The sequence below is a fragment of the Symphodus melops genome (assembly GCF_947650265.1).
Source record: "Symphodus melops genome assembly, chromosome: 9".
NCBI lineage: Eukaryota > Metazoa > Chordata > Actinopteri > Labriformes > Labridae > Symphodus > Symphodus melops.
In genome coordinates this window covers 3,890,500-3,907,906 of record NC_136699.1, presented here as the reverse complement: position 1 = coordinate 3,907,906, position 17,407 = coordinate 3,890,500, and the positions used below count along the sequence as shown (strand labels likewise).

At 40.5% G+C, this 17,407-nt stretch overlaps 1 long non-coding RNA gene across 1 annotated transcript; it reads right to left on the bottom strand.

Moving 5' to 3' along the window:
- Nucleotides 1-16,325: 16,325 nt before the first annotated feature.
- On the bottom strand, nucleotides 16,326-17,175 carry LOC306828897. The gene is made up of 3 exons (XR_013779806.1): nucleotides 17,133-17,175; nucleotides 16,632-16,720; nucleotides 16,326-16,408 (listed from the first exon to the last, which is right to left on the bottom strand). It is a non-coding gene; the product is annotated as an uncharacterized lncRNA (long non-coding RNA).
- Nucleotides 17,176-17,407: the final 232 nt, after the last annotated feature.

Genomic DNA, 17,407 nt, shown 5'->3' with positions numbered 1-17,407 from the left:
TCGTCAAGTCACTTCTTACTTTGACAATATTCTTCTCCAGCTGATCTTTTTCTGATGCTAAACTCCTGTGATTGGTCTGTAGCTGATCTTTCTCCCTCTGCAGAGTATCATAACGGCCTTGCAAAGCTTCTTTGTCTGCAGACAGTGATTGGTATCTGTTCTGAAGTAGGTTTTTACTCTGGGTCAGATTTGTGTAGCTTGTTTGAAGCAGGTCCTTGTCACTCTTCAGTGAATTGTAACTCCTCTGCAGCTCATCCCTGTTTGTTCTCATTGTGTTAAACTGTGTCTGTAAGTCGTTCTTTTCTCTTTGCAGGTTGTCACGATTCTTCTGCATGTCATTGAAGTTTGTTTGTAGCTGATTCTTCTCTTGTGTTAGGGTGTTTAAACTTTGCTGAAATCTGTTTGTCTCTTTCATCAGGTCACCTCTTACTTTGGTGATATTCTTCTCCAGCTGATCTTTAACTGTTGATACACTCCTGTGATTGGTCTGTAGCTGATCTTTCTCTCTCTGCAGAGTATCATAACGGCCTTGCAGAGCTTCTTTGTCCGTGGACAGTGATTGGTATCTGTTCTGAAGTAGGTTTTGACTCTGGGTCAGATTTGCGTAGCTTGTTTGCAACTGATCCTTGTCACTCTTCAGGGAAGTGTAACTCCTCTGCAGCTCATCCTTTCCTTTTTGAAGTTCATCATAGTTGTTCTGCAGCTGGTCTTTTGTTTTTGTCAAGTTACTCAATGTGGCCTTGAACATTTTTATCTCTGCAGCTGAAGCATTAGAGGTTCCCTGCAGCTGATCTGAACCTATGAAATGAAAAAAAGTCTCACGCTATTTAGATTACTGCGATTAGTAAAAAAAAACAAAAACACTATACACACTATAATGCTACAATTCTGAATGTCCATACTAAATATTGGCAAATTTTTTCGATCATGGGGTAAACAAGTTTGAGTTATCCCATCATGAGCCTGCAGGGTGCGGTTCCCTGCAGCTGATCTGCTCCCGTGCTGGTAAAGTTGAAAATGTGATCTATGAAAAAAGTATCAAATTCTTTAGATTATTGCTGAAAATTTTAAAAACACTATACTGTTACAATCCTAGATGCCCATACCAAATGTTGGAAAAGTTTTAGATCACGAGGTAAAAACATGTGAGTTATCCCCAGGATTATATATATATATATATATACACACACACATAGATACATATATACATAGTGATTTCTGCAGAGTTCCCGCAATTTAACTAACTGTTTCAGGCAGAGTCTGAAGTGAGGGATTTTACTATCGATATTATAAGATTATAAAGAGCTTCTTTTAGATGCAAATCATGCAAAGCTGGTCTACATGACTGGGAGGTAAAAATGAGTATAATATGGAATCTAGAAACATGAGCTCTTCTTAGATTTGATGGAAGTTGCTAATTATAAAAATAATATTCAAAGTGACAACATGACAAAACTTACAGTAGAGATATTGTCCTATGTTCCCAGCCAACAGGACAGCACACAGCAATCCAAGAGCCACGGAGACACATCTGAAAGGAGGGGTTCTTCTCTGAAAATCAACTGTATCAACAATAAAAAGAAAATTAATTATCCATAGGGACAGAGCTGCCTCTTTATCAAATTCTCCCAAGGAATTGAACACTGTAGAAAACTGCTTATGAGCATCTACATTAAGTTAATAAAGTCACTCTGTCCAAACTGACATGCTTTACACTTCTTTATCCTTGTGCTTAATACTCTTGATGTTGGGTCTTGTAGTGTATTTTGTAGGTTGATGCTTTACCTTTTGTCACAAGGCCCTCCATGGTGAGGTCCCTCTTCATATGTAGGCTGTCATCAATCTCCATCGGATCCATTGTGATAACCGTCTCACTGTAAAAAGTCAAGAAGAAAACGTCAACATGTTTGTCATCAGTTATAAAATGATGGGTCCAAACACTTGACTCATTCACATTCTAGTTATAAGACCCATTACTTTTTTCCTTTCTTATGCATGTATCAGTTTTGACTTATAGCGTGGAATAATGTAAGATGGGACAATTACAATATGATACAGTAAAATGGAATACAACTTTGCAAGTTACCATAAGAGACCTATTTGCTTGAAACAAGCTTACATTAAGTGATTTGTAAAGTGAAAATAATTAAGCTTACTTGAGGTAATCAAAGTTTTTAAGAATTATAGGGATCAGTTCAAACTGGAAGAAGCACTCAGAATAAAATCTTGGATGAAAATGAATTCAAGTTTGGTCAAATTAATCAAAGAAGAGTAAAGTGGCCATACGTGCACTTACCATGAATCAAAGAAGATGGAAAGGAGTCTGTATCACATCCACTGCATTCCCATAAAGACACTTATTTACAAGGAGCATCACAGATATTTATTGTGTAGAAAAACAGGAAGCTCCTTTTGCCCATGTCATCAAATGTCCGACTTAAAACTGAAACTGATTGGTCTAAAAAACAACCATTCAGATGTGCTGTATCAACATTCTTGGTATTAAGTTTTTCAGGTAATTTTTGGCCACAAGAAACAAGAGGGAGTTCACCAGTTATCGCACTGAGGTTTTTAGCTCTCGTCCTTCATCTTCTGACCTTTCTGTTCCTTCTTCCCACAAATTCACTTCCCACAGAGGTCAAACAGGACAGTGACAGAGCTACAGAGGTATAGATAGTTTTAGCCATGTAGCCAATTCCAAGGATGCTAACCCAGCAGTGTGCAGTTCAAAAACACACTATAGTTCAACAGCATACATATTCAGTGCTTTAAGCATTTTAAGACCTTGTTTTGGGGAAATCAATGTTTCTTCAGGATCAAACCCTCTTTGGGTAACACTTCAGGTCACAGTATTCACACTTTGATATGGCTTGTTGTTGAAATGTCTTATATGAATAAAAAACCTTGCCTTACCTTCGCTATTTTGACTACTTGCTTATTATCATGCTAATTGTTAGCATAGTGACCGCGTTCTAGTCATTTAAGTACTACCTTATTCCACATGACCATAAACTATAGCTAATAGGCTAAATTATGTCGTACAGAATGTACGTACTTGAATGGATTTGAAAGGCATCATTGTGACCTCTATCGATCAGTAGGCTTGGTCACCAAAGAAAGCAGCACAGAAGTTTGTTTATTTCCAGGGCACTCATCGGTAAACTCCCTTCTTACCTGACTACTCTGCTGTGTATAAAATGTGACAAGCCAGATCACTTTTAAAATACCAAGGTTTTGGACTGAATGGAAAGACTGGTGTTACTGCTGCTTCACCCAATACGTGAAATAAGATTCAAAGGACGGCTGACCTGCAGGCTCTTGTTTCAAACAGCATTTTTCAAGATCTAGTGTCTGAACTACTTAGAAAAGGAAATTGCATCAATTTTACTTGGTTTACATGTTTATATTGGTGTTGTTTATATCTTTTGTATTGCAGCCATGCTGCCCTGGAAAAGAGATCTGGGTCTCATTAGGTAACATAAACGATACGTAAATAAAGATAGTCATTGACTTGTTAACACTTTGTCTGAACACGGCCCGTTTGTAAGCAGATTACACATCATAAAACCTCTCTATTATTCTTGTTTAAACACCATCTCCTGGTAAACCACCTTGAATAGAAAACTTTCCAAAGTGTCTGATCAGCCAGCTATCACTCTCTTCATTTGTGGATCTGTCAGGTGGAAGCAGTTCTTTAACTGTGTGAGGAAGTTCAGCCTGTAACGGAGCTCAGCGTGTAAAATCAAAACTGATACAAATTCAGCTGACGGTCAACGTGTGTCTAACTGAGGTGGCTGGACTGAACTCTGAATCACCTTCAGAACTCCTGAATTATGATTGCTGTTATTAATATTATAGCAAAAAATCATCCAATCAGAGCAACCCAAAAATATACGCAGGTGGCGTTTCAATGACCCTGAATCACTCCACAGAGAGTGGACTATTGTGTTTACCATCAGGGCCTATGCTTCGTTAAATGGCCTCAGTTAGAGCTTCTCAGATGTTTAAAAAACAACAAAAACACTTTTCACATAAAATTGAAGTAATTATCTTATTTATTCAGAAAACAGATCAGAATTGTACAAATTGAAATACACCTCTGTACATTTGAAATAGCCTTTATGGTTGCCTAATATAATAGCCTTGATAACAGATATAGACAGTCAATGAATCTTCCACAATGAGCATTCATGAATGAAAATCTGCATTCTCAAATTAGAAACTCAGATTTTTCGACCTGATAGTAAATCAACTCAGAGCTCAGACTTTGTTGATCCTTCATTCTGAAACAAGTCTCTGCCATGGCTGCTTGAACACAAAGTCTACACCTTTGCCACCATGTGGGAGACGGAGCATACAGTATTTTACTAAAGCTTTTCAGGATAAGTATATCTCCAAAATGAATTAACTTTTAACACATACATGTTAATATATTGCTTTTGTGAATAACTGTTCCTTTTTCCCCTTAAGATTAAGAAAGATTACTTTCATAGAATCTAACACTATAGACTCCCTTTCTACAACAAACCCCTTACACCATGATTCACGCAATTGGAATTCATTATTAATAAACATTCATTTACAAACATTTGACTAAATAAATCACAGAGATTTGACTTTTGAATTTGATTTGTTAGCCATAATTCAGAAAAAAAACAATCTATATGTTCACACAATCATGAACTGTAAGTTTTTATGATCTTATTTTTCACAGATGCTAATGTCTTTAATCGAACAATCCTGATCAGTCCATCCTCCCCCCGTTGTTGACTGCCAAATATCTCCACAGTCCTCGTTCTTCCCCTCCTTGCTGTCGGGCTGCCTCGGATTCCAGAACCTGATGCAAAAGATATCAGACAAAAATACTGCATCATCTCTCATCTCAGACGTGTTGATCCTGGCCTAAATTGGCACTATATATTTTTAACCAGAATTATAAATTAAAACTCCATTTGCATATGAAATGTGTAATTCAAAATATTTAAATAAAATAAAATAAAAAATCATCACTCATAAAAGTTTTTGAACATATTCACAAAAATAATTGTAGATTTGATTAGACCTTTATGGATCCTGTATGAACTGTGCAGTACTTTCATTTGCTGTCACCTTGACTTGATTTAATAATACAATAAAATGATATGAATGGGGAAAATGAGGGTGTTTGCAGAGTTCATCTCAAAACTAAATTGAATGAAGGATTAGTGAAATGACCTACAATGGCTGGGAAATGCAGAGCAAAATCTGAGACAAACGTACCTTTTGAAAAACATTTTTACATTTTCTTAAACAAATTTAAAAGATGTGAAACATTTTTGCAAGCGCTAAGACCAATTTACAACATGGCAGAGAATTACCAGTCCCCAAATTTAGCAACGGCAGAATGTTGACGGTAAAGGGAATCTACCAAATGACAGAAGTGACTGGGTGAGGGGTCATTTATACTCGGCAATTTTGCTTTGCATTTCCCTGACACCGTAAGAATCAACTGCTGGTAACTGCCATGATCCCATAAGATTTAAGTTTTGTGCATTACAAACGTACTCAGTTGTGACGGAGCTTCCATCCACCCACTTCCAGCTCCCCTCTCTAACGCTGTCAGTCAGCCCAATCCAGGGATGTTGGTCTGATCCCAGCAAGCCATTGAGAAATACCTAATAATTGTTAGCAGAACACATAGGAATGATCAACACCTTGGTCAAGGTTTAAAATTCAATTAGTCAATTTTTGAACACTTTAAAATAATGCAAACACAAAATAATATAAGTATAACGAATTCAGTTTTGGACAAAACAAAAATAATGGCAACAGATGAAGAAAAACAATCGGACAAGAAATAACCAAACACAGTCCCTTCAGGATGTCACTATTGCAACAATTCAAGCAAATTCAACCATCCATCCATCCATTTTCTGCCGCTTATCCGGGGCCGGGTCGCGGGGGCAGCAGTCTAAGCAGAGACACCCAGACTTCCCTCACCCCAGACACCTCCTCCAGCTCTTCCGGTGGGACCCCAAGGCGTTCCCAAGCCAGCCGAGAGACATAGTCTCTCCAGCGTGTCCTGGGTCTACCCCGAGGCCTCCTCCCGGAGGGACATGCCCGGAACACCTCCCTAGGGGGCATCCGGACCAGATGCCAGAACCACCTCAACTGACTCCTCACGATGTGGAGGAGTAATGGCTCTACTCCGAGCTCCTCCCTGGTGACCGAGCTCCTCACCCTATCTCTAAGGGTGCGCCCAGCCACCCTACGGAGGAAGCCCATTTCGGCCGCTTGTATCCGAGATCTCGTTCTTTCGGTCATGACCCAAAGTTCATGACCATAGGTGAGGGTAGGAACGAAGATCGACCGGTGAATCGAGAGCTTTGCCTTTCGGCTTAGCTCCTTTTTCACCACGACGGACCGATACAGCGACTGCATGACTGCAGACACCGCACCGATCCGTCTGTCGATCTCACGCTCCATCTTCCCCCCACTCGTGAACAAGACCCCGAGATACTTAAACTCCTCCACCTGGGGCAAGGACTCCCCACCGACCCGAAGAGGGCAAACCACCTTTTTCCAGTTGAGAACCATGGCCTCAGATTTAGAGGTGCTGATCCTCATCCCAGCCGCCTCACACTCTGTAGCAGAGACACACAGAGACAAGATCCTGTGGTCCCTGAACCGGACCCACTCCGGCCCCTGGCTGCGCCTAGAAATTCTGTCCATAAAAGTAATGAACAGAACCGGTGACAAAGGGCAGCCCTGCCGGAGGCCAACGCCCACCGAGAACAGATCCGACTTACTGCCGGCAATGCGAACCATACTCCTGCTCCGGTTGTACAAAGACCGGACCGCCCTTAGCAAAGGGCCCCGAACCCCATACTCCCGGAGCACCCCCCACAGGGCACCGCGAGGGACACGGTTGAATGCCTTCTCTAGATCCACAAAGCACATGTGGACTGGTTGGGCAAACTCCCATGAACCCTCGAGCACCCGCTGGAGAGTGTAGAGCTGGTCCAGTGTTCCACGGCCAGGACGAAAACCGCATTGTTCCTCTTGAATCCGAGGTTCGACAATCAGCCGGATCCTCCTCTCCAGAACCCTGGAATAGACTTTCCCAGGGAGGCTGAGGAGTGTGATTCCCCGGTAGTTGGAACACACCCTCCGGTCCCCCTTCTTGAAAAGAGGGACCACCACCCCGGTCTGCCAGTCCAGAGGCACTGTCCCCGACCTCCACGCGATGTTACAGAGACGTGTCAACCATGACAGCCCCTGCACATCCAGAGACTTAAGATACACAGGGCGAATCTCATCCACCCCCGGAGCCTTGCCACCAAGGAGCTTGCCAACTACCTCGGTGACTTCGGCTTGGGTGATGGACGAGTCTACCTCTGAGAACTCAGCCTCTGCTCCCTCGGTGGAAGACGTGACGGTGGGATTGAGGAGATCCTCGAAGTATTCCTTCCACCGTCCGACTACATCCCCAGTTGAGGTCAGCAGCTCCCCACCTCCACTGTAAACAGTGTTGGTGAAGCACTGCTTCCCCTTCCTGAGGCGACGGACGGTTTGCCAGAATTTCCTCGAGGCCGACCGAAAGTCCTCCTCCATGGCCTCCCTGAACTCCTCCCAGGCCCGAGTTTTTGCCTCCACGACCGCCCGGGCTGCGGAACGCCTGGCCTGCCGGTACCAGTCAGCTGCCTCAGGAGTCCTATGCGCTAGCAACGCCCGATAGGACTCCTTCTTCAGCTTGACTGCCTCCCTTACTTCCGGTGTCCACCACCGGGTTCGGGGATTGCCGCCAAGACAGGCACCAGAGACCCTGCGACCACAGCTCAGAGCAGCTGCTTTGACAATGGAGGTGGAGAACATGGTCCACTCGGACTCAATGCCCCCAGCCTCCCCCGGGATCTGCGAAAAGCTTGTACGGAGGTGGGAGTTGAAGACCTCACTAACAGAGGGTTCAGCCAGACGTTCCCAGCAGACCCTCACTACACGTTTGGGCCTGCCGAGTCTGACCGGCTTCCTCCCCTGCCAGCGCATCAAACTCACCACCAGGTGGTGATCAGTTGACAGCTCAGCCCCTCTCTTCACCCGAGTGTCCGAGACACACGGCCGAAGGTCAGATGACACGACCACAAAGTCTATCATCGACCTCCGGCCTAGGGAGTCCTGGTGCCATGTGCACTTATGGACATCCCTGTGCTCGAACATGGTGTTTGTTATGGACAAACTGTGACTAGGACAGAAGTCCAATAACAGAACACCACTCTGGTTCAGATCAGGGAGGCCGTTCATCCCAATCACCCCACTCCAGATCTCACTGTCGTTGCCCACGTGAGCATTGAAGTCCCCCAGTAGAACAATGGCTGCCTGTCTCCCCAGTCGGAGCACTGTCCAGCACCCCTCCCAGGGACTCCAAGAAGGCCGGGTACTCCACACTGCCGTTCGGGCCGTAGGCCGAGACGACAGTGAGAGATTCAACCAATCCTCACAAATTCTGGGCGACCTTACAATTGTGTCCAATCACTGCAACATTTCTGCTAATTTGAACAATCTTAAAAGTTTGCCACGAGACGTTCACCAATCATAGCATTCCCCTGCGAAAACAGCGAGCTATACGTCACCAAAGTTTAATGACCACTGACCGACCTCACTTCCTTGTTTATTTGCAGTTTGTTGACAAAGTGTTGCTGTGTAGCTGACACTACTCCGTTTCTTTTTACTGCATGTTTTAGTTGAGATTGTTTTTTAACCCAGCTTATTTGGAGCAAAGAAGATGCAGATACATGATGCGATCTGTAGTAAACTAAAGGGAATATCATACATTTTTAAAAGAGCACCCGTGAAGTCAACAGTGTCTTTCTGAAAAGATGAACCCGGAGCGGAAGCACACAAATCCAGACGGCCACTTTCTGCAGTGAACGCTCTCTACCCGTTAAAAACAACAACAAAAAAAGATGAAGAGAGTTAGTGAGTGTGTGTGTGCATGAGAGACGTTACTGAGTGAGGAAGAGGAATATGCTTCACAAAGTAAAAGGCTCTGCTCAGGTTAAAATGTAGGCATCACTCAATCACATCAAAGTGTGTGCAAGAAAACAAATGGCATGAAAAAGAACACATATAATGTTGCATTTTCTGCTCCCTGCCGCAATTTCATTGCATCATTTTTTTTAAAACATTTCAACATGTGTTGCAATTGTTTTTAAAGGCTGCTGCAAAATCCTGGAGGGACTGGAAACAGAAAATCACAGTTCCAGCTCATAACTATTTGATAAAATGTAGAGTTTCATTTTTTCAGCTCATCATCTCAACATTTGTTGTTACACAGTGACATTTTGCAGTGGTTTACGTTGGTGGTTTCTTGAATACAGGTTCTTCTCAACTTGTGTTTGCCTTGTCTCAGATGGAACAACTTCTGGATATCGTGCAGCTATTGTTGAGAATTTGCTAATGTTATCAGAAAATCTCAGTCTATAATTTTACTATTCTTTTAGACTCAAGTCTTGTTCCAAACATCAGTGGGAACGTTCAGTTTAATGTGAGTACAGCAGCTTTATCTTAGGGACGCTACAGAGTTAACTGCTACAGATACTTTTATTGATAACTGAAGTAGATTTGTAATATACAGGGAGATGGTTATAATAGTGAAGGAAGATCAGAGCTTGATATTAATAACCTGTACATCCTAACACAAAGTATGATCAAATATTCACACATATAAGACTTTCTTTGTTTCTCACCTGTTCATCCCTGTTGTTTATGATGGCCAGATCAGCTCCTTCACTGATGCAGTAGTCTCTGCTTTCAGACCAGGTTCTCTTTCCAGGTGTAACATAGTAACAGCTGCAACCAAAGTTTCTCCAACCTGATTTACAGGATTTTTCTGTATAAATAAAAACACAGCGAGACACAGAATATCACATTTCAAGTTAAATACAACCAACTTTAATGTTATAATGAATTCAATTCATTGAGAAACATCTTACGTCGTAAGTTGAGCTCCTTCTCCAGTTGATCTTTAACTGCTGATAAACTCCTGTAATTGGTCTGTAGCTGATCTTTCTCCCTCTGCAGAGTATTATAACGGCCTGTTACCGTGTTAAACTGTGTCTGTAAGTCGTTCTTTTCTCTTTGCACGTTGTCACGATTCTTCTGCATGTTATTGAAGTTTGTTTGTAGCTGATTCTTCTCTTGTGTTAGGGTGTTTAAACTTTGCTGCAGTCTGTTTTTCTCTTTTGTCAGGTCACCTCTTACTTTGATGATATTCTTCTCTAGCTGATCTTTTTCTGATGCTAAACTCCTGTAATTGGTCTGTAGCTGATCTTTCTCTCTCTGAAGAGTATAATAACGGCCTTGCAAATCTTCTTTGTCTGCAGACAGTGATTGGTATCTGTTCTGAAGTAGGTTTTTACTCTGGGTCAGATTTGTGTAGCTTGTTTGCAGCTGGTCCTTGTTGCTCTTCAGTAAATTGTAACTCCTCTGCAGCTCATCCCTGTTTGTTCTCATCGTGTTAAACTGTGTCTGCAGCTCATCCTTTCCTCTTTGAAGTTCATCATAGTTGTTCTGCAGCTGGTCTTTTTCTTTTGTCAAGTTACTCAAAGTGGTCTCAAACATGTTTCTCTCTGCAGCTGAAGCATAGGTTCCCTGCAGCTGATCTGCTCCCGTGGTGGTATAGTTGAAAATGTGATCTGTGAAAAAGTATCAAATTCTTTAGATTACTGGGATTGCTTGGAAAAATTTTTAGATCATGAGGTAAACACATTTGAGTTATCCCCAGGATGAGACTGAAATGTGCTAAACAACTTGTTCTGTACTTCACACAAAGGTTATTGGACAGGGAACCCAAAAATTCACAAGACGGCTTTACGTAAGCCGCTGGAACCTCGTACATCGGCTCCTTTTCTCCCACCACTGTTTAGCAGCTCTCCCCTTGCAGCCTTTAGGCCGCCAAAAAGGACGGGAAAGAGGAAGACATTCTGGTGCCCAGCAAAATGGAACACGCCTTTAACTGCACAACTTGATGTCTAATTGGTTAGGCAAGCATGCTGGCGTTTCTTTTTTTTTTTTGCGTTGTTTAGTGAATGTAATTTTTATATTAGGCCAGTAATGTCACATAGTGTATATCAAAGGAGCTGCAAAACAGTATGTAACAGTCTGTATGAAAGAAGAGACTAATTTGACCTTAGCAACAAGTTGTTGGCAATGTTTTGGTTTTTTTCAGTCACCTCCACATGCTGATCGGAGGCAGCCTAAGATGGTAAATGTTTACCAGGAGACTAGAGCACCTATGATCCAACACATGTATTTATATTATTAAATGATATCTGCAGAGTTCCCGGCAATGTTTTTAGGTGGGCCTAGGCAGCTCTGCAGCGTTCTGACCTCGAAAGGCTTCCAGAGAGCTAGCCAATCAGAAGAATGTGAGGAGGTGGACCTTAAACTTAACTGTTTCAGGCAGAGTCTGAAATAAGGGATTTCACTTTCACCATTATGAGATTATAAAGAGCTTCTTTTAGATGCAAATCATTCAAAGCTGATCTACATGACTGGGAGGTAAAAATGAGTATAATATGGGATCTTGAAACATGAGCTCTTCATGGATTAGTTCATCTTAAAGACCAGGTGGAAGTTGCTAATTATACAAATAATATTCAAAGTGACGACACAGAAATAGCTTACAGTAGAGAAATTGTCCTATGTTCCCAGCCAACAGGACAGCACACAGCAATCCAAGAGCCACGGAGACACATCTGGAAGGAGGGGTTCTTCTCTGAAAATCAACTGTATCAACAATAAAAAGAAAATGATTTATCCATAGGGACAGAGCTGCCTCTTTATCAAATTCTCCCAAGGAATTGAACACTGTAGAAAACTGCTTATGAGCATCTACATAAACTAAATTAAAGTGATCGAGTTTATCGTCACGTCTGTCCAAACTGACATGCTTTACACTTCTTTATCCTTGTGCTTAATACTCTTAATGTTGGGTCTTGTAGTGTATTTTGTAGGTTGATGCTTTACCTTTTGTCACAAGGCCCTCCATGGTGAGGTTCCTCTTCATATGTATGCTGTCATCGATCTCCATCGGATCCATTGTGATAACCGTCTCACTGTTAAAAGTCAAGAAAAAAACGTTAACATGTTTGTCATCAGTTATAAAATGATGGGTCCAAACACTTGACTCATTCACATTCTAGTTATAAGACCCAATACTTTTTTCCTTTCTTATGCATGTATCAGTTTTGACTTAAAGCGTGGAATAATGTAAGATGGGACAATTACAATATGATACAGTAAAATGGAATACAACTTTGCAAGTTACCATAAGAGACCTATTTGCTTGAAACAAGCTTACATTAAATGATTTGTAAAGTGAAAATAATTAAGCTTACTTGAGGTAAGAATTATGGGGATCAGTTCAAACTGGAAGAAGCACTCAGAATAAAGTCTAGGATGAAAATGAATTCAAGTTTGGTCAAATTAATCAAAGAAGAATAAAGTCGCCATATGTGCACTTACCATGAATCAAAGAAGATGGAAAGGAGTCTGTATCACATCCACTGCATTCCCATAAAGACACTTATTTACAAGGAGCATCACAGATATTTATTGTGTAGAAAAACAGGAAGCTCCTTTTGCCCATGTCATCAAATGTCCGACTTAAAACTGAAACTGATGGTGGTCTAAAAAATAACCATTCAGATGTGCTGTATCAACATTCTTGGTATTAAGTTTTTCAGGTAATTTTTGGCCACAAGAAACAAGAGAGAGTTCACCAGTTATCGCACTGAGGTTTTTAGCTCTCGTCCTTCATCTTCTGCACTTTCTGTTCCTTCTTCCCACAAATTCACTTCCCACAGAGGTCAAACAGGACAGTGACAGAGCTACAGAGGTATAGATAGTTTTAGCCAAGTAGCCAATTCCAAGGATGCTAACCCAGCAGTGTGCAGTTCAAAAACACACTATAGTTCAACAGCATACATATTCAGTGCTTTAAGCATTTTAAGACCTTGTTTTGGGGAAATCAATGTTTCTTCAGGATCAAACCCTCTTTGGGTAACACTTCAGGTCACAGTATTCACACTTTGATATGCCTTGTTGTTGAAATGTGTTATATGAATAAAATACCTTGCCTTACCTTCGCCATTAACTACTTGCTTATTAGCATGCTATTTTGTAGCATAGTGGCTGCTTTTTAGTCATTTTATTCCACATCACCATATTCCATAGCTGATGGGCTAAATTATGTCTTTAATAATTTCACATTTTAAATGGGTTTGGTTGCTGGTTGCGACAAGATTTCAAGATAGCATTTCTGTACAGCAGATTTGTTATTACAAAGAATTATCTCTGACTAATGCTATGAATGTTCCCAGGTGTAGAATGGGTTTGAATGGATTAGCTGTGCAGACAAATGATTTATCCTTCATTTGGTTCAAGGATCAACACTGTGCCAGACTCAAGGTGGCAGCATACCTGCTCGTACGTTTGTGTGGGTCAGCGTATGAGGTCTTTTCAAAACACATTATATTTTTTAAGTTGAAGAAATGGGCTATGGCTTTGTTTTTTAATTTAGCTGATGATTTTACTAACATCCTACAATTCTGTAACTCACAAAGCAGACACTTTTATCCAAAGTGACATACATCAGAGGGTAAATACAACACAAGCAAGGATTTAGAAAAACAGGTCACAATGTCAGAAAGTACAAACGATCAGCTTTGTGTCTGATTGGACATATGTGCTGACATACATTACACAGAGGCAAAGCACAACATTGATGGCAGTTCTTAAGAGCCCTAACCAGTATAGAGACCAGCTTAAAAGTAGTTGTTGTCAAACAAAACCATCATGACCATCACCAATAATACCAAGACCTTAGTCATTGTCATCATTAAGGTCATGGGCATTCATGAAAGACCTAGCTTTTTCTTAAAGACGCAAAGGGACTCTACAGATTGAATGGAGTTTAAAAGATTGTTTCACCACCAGGGGCCAATAGAGGAGAATAGTGTAGTTAGCATCTTAGGACCCTTTTGTGAATGTTGGATCAGACCCCTTTCATTGGCATTGCGTAGTGGACATCGTTTTCCCCTTTACCATACATCTGTGTAACAGCTCACTGTCATGGGAGGGGAAACATACTTGTTAACACTTTGTCTGATCACGGCCCATTTGTAATCAGAATTTTCACAGTTGATTAATGTATCTGATTGTTTTGAAATTGTTGAGAAAATGTCAGGAGTTCATATGCTAAAGGTCTTTAGATTAACTATCCTGACCGTTTGTGAAGAATATATCAATGTCATTTATATCTGGTGTATGTATAAAGAGTAGATACCACTCTCTTCATTTGTGGATCTGTCAGGTGGAAGCAGTTCTTTAACTGTGTGAGGAAGTTCAGCCTGTAACGGAGCTCAGCGTGTAAAATCAAAACTGATACAAATTCAGCTGACGGTCAACATGTGTCTAACTGAGGTGGCTGGACTGAACTCTGAATCACCTCCAGAACTCCTGAATTATGATTGCTGTTATTAATATTATAGCACAAAATCATCCAATCGGAGCAACCCAAAAATATACGCAGGTGGCGTTTCAATGACCCTGAATCACTCCACAGAGAGTGGACTACTGTGTGTACCATCAGGGCCTATGCTTCGTTAAATGGAGCTTCTCAGATATTAAAAAAAACAACAAAGAAACTTTTCACATAAATTTAAAGTAATTATCTTATTTATTCAGAAAAACAGATCAGAATTGTACAAATTGAAATACACCTCTGTACATTTGAAATAACCTTTATGGTAGCATCATATAATAGCCTTGATAAGAGATATATCTATATAAAGAATCACTGAGACTTCCATAATGAGCATTTCAGTTTCACACCTGAGAGTAAATCAACTCAGAGCTCAGACTTAGACTTAGTTGAACCTTCATTCTGAAACTGGTCTCTGCCATGGCTGAGGACACATTGTCCACACCTTTGCCACCATGTGGGAGATGGCGCAAACAGTATTTTACAAAAGTTTGTCTCGTAGATTGGCTTTCCTCAATTATGTTTCAATTCCTTCTAACCTATATAGAGTTGGCGGAATCCATTTTTAAACAGTTTAAAAACATAGTCTTGACATAATATATTGTTATGTCATTTCAGCTCGCAGACTCATTCGCACAATCAAACATACACAAGGGATTTATTTTTTGAAAGGTATAAAGACAAATCATGTTGTACCAGTATCATGTAATCGTCACAGTGTTGTACATTGAATTATCAATGCCCCACATACATACATATGTTGCGAGTACTATGTATGCCCTGTAGCATGTCATTTCAATTCATTATTAATAAACTTTCATTTCATACATTTGAACAAATCACAGAGACTTCACTTTGCAAACATAAAGTTATCCCAAAGGTCACAGAATATTTCACTACTGTGTAAGGATTAACATTGATCGCAAAATCTGAAGTGAAACTACAGTTTGTATTACTATAGGTAGGCAGGTAGGTAGGTCAGTATGTCGGTCGGTAGGAAGATTACCTTATTTTTCACAGATGCCGATACTTGAAGCTGAGCAAATTTCATCATTCCATCCTCCTCCGTTTTTATCTCTGCAGCTGAAGCATTAGAGGTTCCCTGCAGCTGATCTGAACCTATGAAATGAAAAAAAGTCTCACGCTATTTAGATTACTGCGATTAGTAAAAAAAAAACAAAAACACTATACACACTATAATGCTACAATTCTGAATGTCCATACTAAATATTGGCAAATTTTTTCGATCATGGGGTAAACAAGTTTGAGTTATCCCATCATGAGCCTGCAGGGTGCGGTTCCCTGCAGCTGATCTGCTCCCGTGCTGGTAAAGTTGAAAATGTGATCTATGAAAAAAGTATCAAATTCTTTAGATTATTGCTGAAAATTTTAAAAACACTATACTGTTACAATCCTAGATGCCCATACCAAATGTTGGAAAAGTTTTAGATCACGAGGTAAAAACATGTGAGTTATCCCCAGGATTATATATATATATATATATACACACACACATAGATACATATATACATAGTGATTTCTGCAGAGTTCCCGCAATTTAACTAACTGTTTCAGGCAGAGTCTGAAGTGAGGGATTTTACTATCGATATTATAAGATTATAAAGAGCTTCTTTTAGATGCAAATCATGCAAAGCTGGTCTACATGACTGGGAGGTAAAAATGAGTATAATATGGAATCTAGAAACATGAGCTCTTCTTAGATTTGTTGGAAGTTGCTAACTATAAAAATAATATTCAAAGTGACAACATGACAAAACTTACAGTAGAGAAATTGTCCTATGTTCCCAGCCAACAGGACAGCACACAGCAATCCAAGAGCCACGGAGACACATCTGAAAGGAGGGGTTCTTCTCTGAAAATCAACTGTATCAACAATAAAAAGAAAATTAATTATCCATAGGGACAGAGCTGCCTCTTTATCAAACTCTCCCAAGGAATTGAACACTGTAGAAAACTGCTTATGAGCATCTACATTAAGTTAATAAAGTCACTCTGTCCAAACTGACATGCTTTACACTTCTTTATCCTTGTGCTTAATACTCTTGATGTTGGGTCTTGTAGTGTATTTTGTAGGTTGATGCTTTACCTTTTGTCACAAGGCCCTCCATGGTGAGGTCCCTCTTCATATGTAGGCTGTCATCAATCTCCATCGGATCCATTGTGATAACCGTCTCACTGTAAAAAGTCAAGAAGAAAACGTCAACATGTTTGTCATCAGTTATAAAATGATGGGTCCAAACACTTGACTCATTCACATTATAAGACCCATTACTTTTTTCCTTTCTTATGCATCAGTTTTGACTTATAGCGTGGAATAATCTAAGATGGGACAATTACAATATGATACAGTAAAATGGAATACAACTTTGCAAGTTACCATAAGAGACCTATTTGCTTGAAACAAGCTTACATTAAGTGATTTGTAAAGTGAAAACAATTAAGCTTACTTGAGGTAATCAAAGTTTTTAAGAATTATGGGGATCAGTTCAAACTGGAAGAAGCACTCAGAATAAAATCTAGGATGAAAAGGAATTCAAGTTTGGTCAAATTAATCAAAGAAGAGTAAAGTGGCCACACGTGCACTTACCATGAATCAAAGAAGATAGAAAGGAGTCTGTATCACATCGACTGCATTCCCATAAAGACACTTATTTACAAGGAACATCACAGATATTTATTGTGCAGAAAAACAGGAAGCTCCTGTTGCCCATGTCATCAAATGTCCGACTGAAAACTGAAACTGATTGGTCTGAAAAATAACCATTCAGATGTCCTGTATCAACATTCTTGGTATTAAGTTTTTCAGGTATTTTTTGGCCACAAGAAACAAGAGGGAGTTCACCAGTTATCGCACTGAGGTTT